At 42.8% G+C, this 12,768-nt stretch overlaps 1 protein-coding gene across 4 annotated transcripts in view; it reads right to left on the bottom strand.

Moving 5' to 3' along the window:
• The window catches only part of sytl2b (synaptotagmin-like 2b), a 31,658-nt gene extending 19,495 nt beyond the window's left edge, over positions 1–12,163 (bottom strand). For 3 of the 4 annotated variants that reach the window (XM_053507472.1, XM_053507474.1, XM_053507476.1), the window contains exon 1: positions 12,091–12,163. The gene's annotated coding sequence lies outside the window, so the exon portion shown is untranslated. The remainder of the gene's footprint in view (positions 1–12,090) is intronic. The other variant, XM_053507473.1, reaches the window with a different exon arrangement.
• Between the last annotated feature and the right edge of the window lie 605 nt (positions 12,164–12,768).

Here is a 12,768-nt window from a genome sequence, read left to right as displayed (position 1 = left end):
AAAAAGTGCACAGAATACAGTATTCAGAAAGAAATAAAAACTTTTCAGTGCTAGAGGATTATAGAAATTCAAAGGGCCATAAGAGTGGGTATAGTAAAGAATTTCTTCCCCTTTCAAAATAATGACATTTTGTTGCTTTGCAGCCAGAAATAACAACAGACATTTTTTGTTTTATCCAGCTGACAGAATCACTAATTTGGAAAAGGATTAGCCCCTCCTAAAAGCGACTCCTACCCTCAATCAGGTGAGTTAATAAGTTTCTCAATGGCAAACAAAGCTTTGCACATCTAGACTTTGCAATATTTGTCAACTCTTCTTTGCAGAACTGCTCAACTGGAGTTAAATTTGATGGTGACCATTCATGGACTGCAATCTTCAAGTAATTTCTCAGATTTTCAATGGGGTTTAAGTCTGATCTCTGACTTTTTTCTCGTTTAACCACTGTATGTGTGTTCTTTGGGTCATTGTCATTTTGGAAGGTAAACCTACTTCTTATTGAAAACTTCTGGGCAGAGGGCAGCAGATTTTCCTCAAGAATGTAATGGTATTTTGCCCCAACTGTTTTACTTACATTTACATTTACATTTAGGCATTTGGCAGACGCTCTTATCCAGAGCGACTTACATTTTTATCTCATTATACATCTGAGCAGTTGAGGGTTAAGGGCCTTGCTCAAGGGCCCAACAGTGGCAACTTGGTGGTTGTGGGGTTTGAACCTGGGATCTTCCGAACCGTAGTCCAATGCCTTAACCACTGAGCTACCCCTGGCCCCAGGGGTACTTCTATCCTATCCAGTCCTTGATGCAGATAAACACCCTATAACATGATATTACCACCTCCGTGCTTCACTGTTGGAATGGTGTTATTTGGATGGTGAGCTGTATTGGATTTCCGCCAGACATCGTGGTGTTGTGGCCAAATAGTTAAATTTGAGTCTTATCTGACAACCTGTATTTCTGCAAAACTCAGTCACGACTACATGTGGCCTTTCTTGAGGAGGGGCTTTTTTTTTGCAACCCTCTCATACATTTGTGGAGAATTTGTCGTATTGTCAATGCACACAATGAGCGCACCCTAACATAAATTTCTGCAAGAGCTTTACAGTTGCTGTAGGCCTCTTGGTAGTCTCTTTGACCAGTTTCTGTCACGGTACGCCGGGTAATGCCCGCTTCTCGGGACAAGTCCTGATCTCCCGCAACTCCCTTCCACACTCCATTCCGCGGCTTCCATTTTGCCGCCTGAGTTACTCATGCTGGCGCACACCTGCGCCTCATCACCACCACTCTATATAACTCTCCCTCAAGCAGCGAACCCTTGCCGAATTATTGCGTGCCAATGCTCTATTGTCTCGTGCCTTTTTGTCAAGTATATCTGCCTGTTTTCACGTTGTTGATTCTCTTTTCTGCTCCCCAGGATTACGCTCTTGCCTCTCGGATTAAACTCGTTCGCTACGCTGACTGCTCTACCGGCTTTGATTCTCTGCTTTCACTTTCGACTACGGCTTGTCTCGATCCCCCTGGATCATTCTAGTTTGGACTACAGGTGTGTGCTGTCCTTATTCAGTTGTTGGTCAGTGCCTCTGCTCTCTACCCTGACTCCTTTTGGCTGCTCTTATTTAGTGAGTCTAAGACGGCAAGCGCTCTGCCCTTTGATCTTTCACTGTTGCTCTCTCGCCCGTGTTGTATGGGCTCTGGATCTCACATCTTCTAGACCTCTGCCTTCAGCCACTTCTAACCTCCCCTGCTGCCCATTCCTAGTGGCATTTTGAGTGAACCACATATTTTGCCTAACTTTCCTCTGTATCTACTTTCAGCATAATCTCATCTGCTATAGCTCTGCCCACAGCCACTTCCAACCTGCCCTGCTGCCTACTCCTGACCGCCTCTAGAGTAAACTATATATATATATATATATATTCAATATAAAAGAACTACATTATACATAGCTATATCTATATCTATTTATCTATCTATATATATCTATATATATCTATATCTATCTCTATATATATATATACTGCCTAATGTTCCCTTTATCTGCTTCTAGCATATTTTCCAATTAAATACTTTTTTCCATTTGATCTGTTGTGTCTGCTTGTGGGTCCTTTTAGCCTGCTGACGCAGGTCGGCGTGTGACAGAATAATTCGGCCAAGCATGGACCCAGCAGCGTTAGGACAACTTAGGACCGCCGTAGAGGCACAGGGCTCCCTCCTCGGTACACACCAGGGGGAGATTCAGCAGGTTAATCAGAATCTAAGGTCTATGGCGGACACCCTCAGTGCACTCACCTCTCGTATCGAACAACTGCAGACTCCATCTCCCTTAGTTCCAGCTCCACTCCCTCTTCCCCGGGAACCTCGCCTGCCCCCTCCTCAGTCATACAATGGAGAACCTGGCACCTGCCGATCTTTCCTCTCGCAATGTTCTCTTTCTCTAGAGTTACAGGCTTCAACATTTCCCACAGAACGCTCTAAAATAGCTTATATTATTACCCTCCTCTCGGGAAAGGCACGTGAGTGGGGAACAGCGCTGTGGGATGCCGATGACCCATGCTGCACCAACTACAATGCGTTTACCAATGAAATGAGGAGGGTCTTTGACCGTTCCCTTTCAGGCCGGGAGGCAGCTGGGCAGATGCTAAGACTCCGTCAGGGAACACGATCAGCCTATGATTATGCCATCGAGTTTCGCACCCTGGCGGCCTCCTGTGGATGGAATGAGTGTGCCATGTTTGATGTTTTTTTTCATGGACTAAGCGAAACCGTCAAGGATGAGCTGGTCTCTCAAGAGCTCCCCTCTGGCCTAAACGAGCTCATGGATTTAGCGGGGCGCGTCGATGCACGTCTCCGGCTCAGGCGCAAAGAACGCACACCACCCCTGGTAAGGACCAGACCAATGTCCCCCCCACAAACTGCTGATTCACCTGACCAGCCTATGCAGGTGGACCGAGCCCGAATTTCTCCCGAGGAACGCCAACGTCGGCGGGATAAACAGGCCTGCTTCTACTGTGGACAAACAGGTCATTTCCGCCTCCAATGCCCGGTAAAAGGAGGGGGCCCACATTGAAACTGGGAGCCTTGGAGGGCCCTTCTCACACAAACCTCCCAAGCCAACGCCCCTTACTACCGGTTATGATCATCTGGAGTAACAAGGCTCAACCACTAAAAGCCCTCATTGACTCTGGATCAGACCAGGACTTGATCTGTGCTGCAACAGCCAGGAAATTGAACATCCCTTCTTTACCCCTAGATAACCCCCTATCTGTCCAGGCCCTCAACGGAAGTTTCCTTCCATCAATCACTCACCGTACACCTCCAGTCACTCTTAGAATCTCTGGCAATCACGTTGAAACCATCTCCTTCCTTATTATGGAGGATTCTCATGCCCCTGTCGTCCTTGGCACCCCATGGCTAATTAGACATAACCCCAACATTGACTGGGCCAAGAGCACTATCCTTGATTGGAGTCCTGCCTGTCTCTCCTCGTGCCTTCATGCTGCTAGAACCCACTCGTCGCTCTCTGCCACTGAAGAGGTTATTGAGCCCTCTGACCTATCCAATGTCCCACCTGAATACAGCGACCTCCAACAGGTGTTCAGTAAGGCACGTGCTCTTTCTCTACCACCGCACAGACCCTACGATTGCTCCATTGATCTCCTTCCAGGATCTACCCCCCCTAAGGGACGTCTGTACTCCCTATCGGCTCCAGAGAGGGAAGCCATGAACAAATACATCACCGAATCACTGGCGGCAGGAATTATCCGACCCTCCTCCTCGCCCGCAGGAGCCGGCTTCTTTTTTGTGGATAAGAAGGACAAGTCCCTTCGCCCCTGCATTGACTATCGTGAGCTTAATGCCATTACCATCAAGAACCGTTATCCCCTTCCTCTCATGTCTACTGCTTTCGAGCTCTTGCAAGGGGCGTGTGTTTTCACAAAGTTGGACTTACGAAATGCATATCATCTGGTAAGGATAAAGGAGGGGGACGAGTGGAAGACCGCCTTTAACACACCAACAGGCCACTACGAGTACCTAGTAGTTCCTTTCGGACTAACTAATGCCCCTGCCGTTTTCCAGGCCCTCGTTAATGATGTCCTGAGAGACTTTTTGAACATCTCTGTCTTTGTTTATCTAGACGATATCCTGGTTTTCTCTCGTTCCTTGGAAGAGCATAAGCGGCACGTCCGACAGGTCCTGCAAAGACTCCTGGAGAACAAACTGTACGTAAAAGCAGAGAAATGTGAATTTCACCGCAGCTCTGTGGCCTTTCTTGGGTTCATTATTGCTCCCTCTAGCCTACAGATGGAGCCGTCCAAGCTAACGGCCGTCACAAACTGGCCGACCCCCAATTCAAGGCGAGACCTCCAAAGATTCCTCGGGTTTGCCAACTTTTACAGGCGTTTCATCAGGAATTATAGTTCAGTGGCAGCTCCCCTCACAGCACTAACCTCCACAAGAGTCCCCTTCCGTTGGAACAAACAGGCCGAGAATGCATTCTCTGACCTCAAGCACCGATTCACTTCTGCGCCCATTCTAACAATCCCAGATCCTTCCCTTCAGTTTGTGGTGGAGGTAGATGCCTCCGAGTCCGGAGTTGGGGCTATCTTATCACAACGATCACCCAAGGACAAAAAGCTACACCCCTGCTCGTACTTCTCCCGCCGTCTCACCTCAGCAGAAAGAAATTATGACATAGGAGATCGAGAACTGTTGGCAGTAAAGCTTGCTCTAGAGGAGTGGAGACATTGGCTGGAAGGTACTGCTACCCCATTTTTAGTCTGGACTGACCACAAGAACTTAGAGTACCTCAAATCAGCCAAGAGGCTCAACGCCCGCCAGGCAAGGTGGAGCTTATTCTTTTCACGCTTTAATTTTATGCTCTCGTACCGCCCTGGCTCCAAAAATGCCAAACCTGACGCCCTGTCTCGACAGTTCTCCACACCTCAACAACCAACAACGAGTGAGTCTATCCTGCCCTCCCGCTGCCTAGTAGCAGCCGCACTTCTGAATGTCGAGAGGCAGGTTAAGAAGGCACTTAATCAGGAACCAGGCCCTAGCAACGTGCCCCCCGATTGTCTCTTCGTCCCGGCCTCTGTGCGAACTCAAGTGTTAAAATGGGGACATAGCTCTCGGGTTGCCTGCCACCCGGGGGGGGCCCGCACCCTATACCTACTCCAGCAACGATTCTGGTGGCCCTCTATGAAGGATGACGTCCTGAGATTTGTGGCAGCCTGTGACACCTGTGCTAGGAGTAAGTCAATCAATAAACCCCCTACCGGCCTCTTGAGACCCCTCCCTGTTCCACGTCGGCCTTGGTCACATATCGCCCTGGACTTTGTTACTGGTCTCCCCAACTCTGATGGCAACACTTGCATCCTGACTGTGGTGGATCGCTTCTCAAAGTCTGCTCATTTTATTCCCTTGCCTAAACTTCCGTCAGCCAAGGAAACGGCGGAACTAATGATTCTCCACGTTTTCCGTCTGCATGGCCTCCCAACTGACATTGTCTCTGACCGTGGGCCCCAATTCTCGGCTGAGTTCTGGAGGGACTTCTGCAAATCAATTGGAGCGACACCCAGCCTATCTTCTGGCTATCACCCCCAGTCGAACGGGCAGACAGAGAGACTCAACCAGGAATTGGAGAAAGCCCTGAGGTGCATGGTGTCTCGTGATCCGACTACATGGAGCAAGGCGCTTCCCTGGATAGAGTATGCGCACAATTCATTACCGACCTCCTCCACAGGTCTCTCCCCCTTCCAGTGCTGCTTTGGCTATCAGCCACCCCTGTTCCCAGCACAAGAAAGAAAGGTGATGGTACCCTCAACCAGTTCTTTTGTACGCCGCTGCAAGAAGATTTGGTCCCAGGCCAGAACTCGTCTCCTACACACCGTTAGCACCTTTAAGAGGCAAGCGGACCGAGGCCGCACAACAGCCCCCAGATACCGAGTAGGTCAGAGAGTGATGCTGTCCACCCGAAATATCCCCATTAAGACAACCTCCAGCAAACTGTCACCCAGATTCATCGGACCATTCACAATCACCAAGGTAATCAATCCTGTCTCCGTCAGGCTTTCCCTACCACTCACTATGCGCCGCATCAACCCGACCTTTCATGTCTCACAACTCAGACGACTAGTACACAGTTCGTTAAACCCACCCCCCCATCCTCCTCCTCCTCCTCGACTCATTGACGGGGGTGAAGTTTTCACAGTGCGTAAACTACTAAAGGTTCGACGCCGAGGGCGTGGCCTACAGTACCTTGTCGATTGGGAGGGATACGGCCCAGAGGAGAGAAGTTGGGTTCCCGCCAGGTTCATTGTCGACCCAACCCTAATTTCAGACTTCCACCGGCAACACCCAAAAGCACCAGCTAGGACGCCCAGTGTCGCCCATAGGGGGGGGGGTACTGTCACGGTACGCCGGGTAATGCCCGCTTCTCGGGACAAGTCCTGATCTCCCGCAACTCCCTTCCACACTCCATTCCGCGGCTTCCATTTTGCCGCCTGAGTTACTCATGCTGGCGCACACCTGCGCCTCATCACCACCACTCTATATAACTCTCCCTCAAGCAGCGAACCCTTGCCGAATTATTGCGTGCCAATGCTCTATTGTCTCGTGCCTTTTTGTCAAGTATATCTGCCTGTTTTCACGTTGTTGATTCTCTTTTCTGCTCCCCAGGATTACGCTCTTGCCTCTCGGATTAAACTCGTTCGCTACGCTGACTGCTCTACCGGCTTTGATTCTCTGCTTTCACTTTCGACTACGGCTTGTCTCGATCCCCCTGGATCATTCTAGTTTGGACTACAGGTGTGTGCTGTCCTTATTCAGTTGTTGGTCAGTGCCTCTGCTCTCTACCCTGACTCCTTTTGGCTGCTCTTATTTAGTGAGTCTAAGACGGCAAGCGCTCTGCCCTTTGATCTTTCACTGTTGCTCTCTCGCCCGTGTTGTATGGGCTCTGGATCTCACATCTTCTAGACCTCTGCCTTCAGCCACTTCTAACCTCCCCTGCTGCCCATTCCTAGTGGCATTTTGAGTGAACCACATATTTTGCCTAACTTTCCTCTGTATCTACTTTCAGCATAATCTCATCTGCTATAGCTCTGCCCACAGCCACTTCCAACCTGCCCTGCTGCCTACTCCTGACCGCCTCTAGAGTAAACTATATATATATATATATATATTCAATATAAAAGAACTACATTATACATAGCTATATCTATATCTATTTATCTATCTATATATATCTATATATATCTATATCTATCTCTATATATATATATACTGCCTAATGTTCCCTTTATCTGCTTCTAGCATATTTTCCAATTAAATACTTTTTTCCATTTGATCTGTTGTGTCTGCTTGTGGGTCCTTTTAGCCTGCTGACGCAGGTCGGCGTGTGACAGTTTCCTCCTGGGTCTTTCATCCTTTTATCCAGTTTGTTGCGACGACCTGATTTGTTGTCCTGATTGTTGTACCCAATACCCTCCACTTCCTAATAACAGACTTCAGTGTTCTCCTAGACAGTGATAAAGCCTTAGAATTTGTTGATATCTCTTGACTTGTGCCTATTATTTTTTTTAATAGGATGATTCTTTTCTGTACCCACTGTAATACTGAGGCTAAGCATGCTTTGCCTTTCTTAAAAATAATAATTTTGGTTTGTAGGCTTGGGGCTACTGATACACCAGTATTACATGCCACTATCATGGCAGTGTCCCTGCTATACGAACAAAAGTACAATTTTAAATAATAGTAGATATAATCTGATATATTAACTTGTTCTTTAGTTGTTTTTTTTTATCTTGATGGATGGTATAAACAGAGAATAATATACTGGAAGGCACCAAAGGGACTACATTCTGTACATGTATATGCAATAATTGTATCCAAAGTAACCCATATATTAGGTTTAAATGCCACACAGTGTAGATGTCTGTAAACTAAATCTATAGAACAGTCTTTACAAAAGTCTTCAAATATCAGCTATGGCTCAGGTTACTTTGTGTGTGTGTGTGTGTGTGTGTGTGTGTGTGTGTGTGCGCGCGCCGTTTTTTTTTTTTTTTTTTTTCATTGTTTTTGCATGGTTTCACTCCATTTACCAAGTTTCCATTCACCTCCCAAAAAATATGCTGATTGGTGAATTGGCTACTCTAAATTCCCACTTGGTGTAAATGAATACAAGCATGTGTGAATGTGCAGACTTCAGACCTGGGTGGACACTCTACTGCACTTACCAGTACAAAGCAATTTTTAAAGACAAGCTCCCATATATAGTGAATTTCAAATCACATGAGCCATTTTTTACTCACAATAAAACACTGAGGACATAAATGTTAAAATGGAGAATTTTTACAATTCCATGCACAAACTAAGCTCATTTTAAATTTGATGCCTGTTACATGTCTCAAAAAAGGTGGGACGGGGGCATGTTTAGCATCTTCTCTTCTTTTCACAACAGTGTGAACACGTCTGGGCATTGAGGTTATGAATTTCTGGAGTTTTGGTGCTGGAATTTGGTTCCATTCTTGCCTGATATAGGTTTTCAGCTGCTAAAGTGTTTGTGGTCATCTTAGACTTTTTTTTTTTTCGTTTAAATAATATGCCTGTTAGGTGCATAGGTGAAACATCATAGGTGAAAGATCTGGACTGCGGACAGGCCAATTTTGCACCCAAACTCTTCTACTATGAAGCCCTGCTGTTGTAATAGCTGCAGTATGTGATTTTGCATTGTCATGCTGAAATATACAAGGCCTTCTCTGAAATAGATCTAAAAAAAATCTTTATATACCTTTCAGCATTCATCTGTTCAAAAACATGCAAGTTTACCACACTATATGCACCTATGCTTCCCACTGCTTTCCATACCATCAGAGATCCTGGGTTTTAAACTGAATGCTGATAACACGCTGATAGATCTCCCTCCTCTTTAGCCTGGAAGACACAGCATCTGTGATTTTCAACAAGAAAGTCAAATTTGGACTTGTCTGACCAAAGAACACTTTTCCACTTTGATGCAGTCTATTTTAAATGAGTGTTGGCCCACAGGATATGATGGTGCTTCTGGACCATGTTCACATACAGGTATGGCTTCCTTTTTGCATGATAGAGCTTAAGTTGGCATCTGCAGATGGCAAGGTGGATTTTGTTTTTAGTATTCCTGTACCCTTTTAATAATATCAATAACACAATCATGCTATTAAGTGATGTAATGTCGTCCAAGGGACCTAAGACCACAGGCATCCAACAAAGGTCTTCGACCTGTAGCAGGCATGAAATTTGAAATGGATAAAAAGTTTAGTGGATAAAAGTGTAATAAAAAAATTTATTAAATATTTGCTTATGTGAAGTCTTTTAATCAAATTTAAAAAATGTTAAAACTTTTGTGGAATTCTGGTTGTGTACTGTAAAACTGCATATTTGTCACACTTGATTCAGATCATTAATACATTTTAATATTACACAATTACCCAAGAAAATACAAAATGCATTTTTTAATCAAATGATGATTTCATTTATTAACAAAAAAGCTGTTCAAACCGACCTGGCCCCCCACCGCCACTAAATCATGAATGAACTATGATTTACCAAATGTTTTGGAAAGCTGAGTTAAATTTCACACCTAGACGTAATTACTGTCTACTACTCTGACAAAGTGAAGCAGGCAAAAAATCTGATATTTATAGAGCACTTTTATAAACCAAATGGTTTAATAATAAGTACAAAGTGAAATCATGACCTGTGATAGCATTCCTTGACTTGTCTATGAATGTCCAATGAAATCCTCTACCTTCTAATTGAAATTAATACATAATTGTCCTTGTCATATCTGTGCAATATTAAGATCTATTTCCTTTTCATTCAATCCTCTCCATCATCCTGCCTCACACAGCCAGATAAGAGTCAAACACACATCCCACCATCCACATTAATAAACAGCTCAACCACTGAAAAGAATAATCATAGATCCTGACTTTGCAGTACACAAAAGTAACGGTACATCTACAGACCCTGTACGATAATTTATCTAGAAACACTGTTTAAACCACTTTAGTCTGGACTTTTATTTATTTTAATCATGTTCCTCTTTTGCTATCTAATCTTAATGCTATCCTTTTTAAAACTGTAACTTTAAGTGACAATACAACACTGAATTTGCTTATTTAATATATCTGGGTCCTTCTACAGAAAACATGGCATTTGGTTCATAAAAATCTCCTGAAATTAATTTCTTCTTTCACACCTCTACTCACACACAGTAGCAATAACTTTCTTTTAAACATTATAAATCCACAAAAAGTAGAGCTAAGTGCATTTGTATTTTTTTTTTAATACATTTAATTACTGGTGTTACTTCTATTCCTGGTAACACCAATGACAGTAACACCATTGTTAGTGAAAAACCATAACTATTTACGTACAAAATGTCTTCCATGTGAAAGTCCACATGCGTTTCAAGTATGTCAAATTCAATTATTATTTGAGTTTGACTTATTTTAAAATATACTAGTGTAAATACCCCTTGCTGATGAGTAAAGAGTTTGTAGAAATAGTTAAAAAGCTGATCAGCTTTGATGTAATCAGTGATATTATTATTTCAGGTTGAAGCCCGCATATATGTTTGCCTGTCTTTTTGTACAGCAGAACTCTCTGCCTAACTGATTAATACAAAGAAATAGAATTTGGTAAGTTAAGTATTTTACGCCTTGTTTATACTAAGCTGTACTTCTGTCATCATTCTTTCAATAGACTCCCTGTTCAGTAATCAGTGAGTGAATCAGAGATGAGCCATCTCAGTTTAGCTCTTCTAATTAAAGTCTATTGGTACATTAAGCAAGTAGCTTATTAGTAGCTTATTTTAAAGTAGATTATTAAATCCGGTACCTTACTGTACATAGCATTGCTTTTACGCACCATTTTGATTTCACTTATGTTGCAAGTTACATTTCAAGATGATCTCTAAGTAGTGAAAAATTTCCATTAAATTCTGTCCAGGGTTAAATTCTGTCCAGCGGTCGATTTACTGTGCATCCGTCACGATTTGACGGATGTACAGTACGCTGTCAAAACTTGTGGTTTATAATCTGGCACATAACTGCTCATAATGTCACAATTACTCATCATATTGTTTTTATTTATGGTGCAGGTTTAACTTAAGGCAAATACCTAAAGACTGGCAAAGTTACATTAAATTCTGTCTAGCAGGTTTTGCGTGATGCTATGACAAAATCTTTTGAAATGGTTTCAGGTCCTTTAACGCAATGAAACGTAAAGATATCATTGAAAGAGTAAGGTCTGACCAATGTACAGACAAAACCCTTTTTTTTTTAATAGAGATCAGATGTGATTATTGTGACTGTTATTGTGAATCAGATTTATTTAATTTAAAAATGTTTGTAGACGAAAAGTACAGTATATGGTCACTTCCATGTATGATCATAGTGACAAGACATTTCCTTGAACTTGGCCTTTAAAACAAATTTTACAATTGAATATTGAATATTAAAATGAGAAAAGGTATTTCATGATTGTACAGTCATACATACATTGTATTGTTTCATGAAGTATATACTATATTTTTACAACATATACCACTGTACTGTGTCTGTTCATCTGCAAAAGTGACAGCACATTCCACCATTTTTGTAAAAAAAATATATATATAACAAGAAAAGTTAACTCAATATATAAATAAGCCACATTATGTACTGTATTAGGTTTAATATTCTGTTGTCTGTGTAACTTACTTAACTTAGCGTTAATTCTAAACACTACATTTGTAAATAACGCCAACTCATACAAATAAACAGGTTACATGTTGATTCAGCACTTCAGGTGTTTACTGTAAAGATGTAGCCTCGGTGCTCTGAAAGTAAATACGAAGCCAACAGGTTTTAAAAAATCCGTTAAAGTCACACATACGGTGTACATTTACGTCCAATAGAAATACCACTCCTGTAGGTAACCTTATTTTAAACGTTTCTCTGAACGCTGTACGCTACCGAGGAAAAACCTCCAACCCGAATTCTGCACTAAATTCACACAGCATCATATTTCCTGTCAGCTATTCACTCGAAGTAAAGCTTGTTTTTACCTTCAGCCCTCTGTGAGAAGATCCTGCTGTAGTAGGTTTACAGAGTCGCCGTGTGTGTGCGTGTGTGTGTCAGGGAAGAACTAACCATTCACGCCTGCATTCGCCACTGTTTCTTTAGCTGTGCTTGTTTTAGCCTGTCTCCTCCTAACCAAAGTCCAGGCACAGGTTCTGTTAGCTATAACATTCAAGGCAATGAGCTAAATTCATATATACAATGTGTTATAATTATGGGTTCTAATTGATTTATAAATAATGTAACACCATACCTTTTCAATATATATGGGCCTCGCATTTCTCCATTCAAAACAGTTCATGTTCACTTCAATCCTAAAGTTTGCACTTATAGGCTATATAATGCTCTGAGAATCAGTGTTAAATCTGAACAGCTTGTGTTCCTGTACCTATTTGTGTTTTGATCTGAATGTGTTTTGTAGTTGCAATTAAACATACTGAAACAGAAGTCATGATGGGACTAAAACATTAGGGATTCCCTACACACTATTTTTTTTTAAATAATAAATGCATAAAAGTGCAAATACTCAACATTTCCTGCAAACTTCTAAACGTACAGTACTTATTCATAAAGTTAATAAATGTATGGTCAGTATAGCAAATTAGTTTCCCTTTGCCAAAGTACATGGACAAACATCAGAAAAGCCAATTAACTCATTTAATTTA

The sequence above is a fragment of the Clarias gariepinus genome, chromosome 11 (genome assembly GCF_024256425.1).
Source record: "Clarias gariepinus isolate MV-2021 ecotype Netherlands chromosome 11, CGAR_prim_01v2, whole genome shotgun sequence".
In the NCBI taxonomy this organism is placed as follows: domain Eukaryota; kingdom Metazoa; phylum Chordata; class Actinopteri; order Siluriformes; family Clariidae; genus Clarias; species Clarias gariepinus.
Note: the sequence above shows the minus strand (reverse complement) of the source record. Positions and strands in the feature narration are given on the sequence as shown.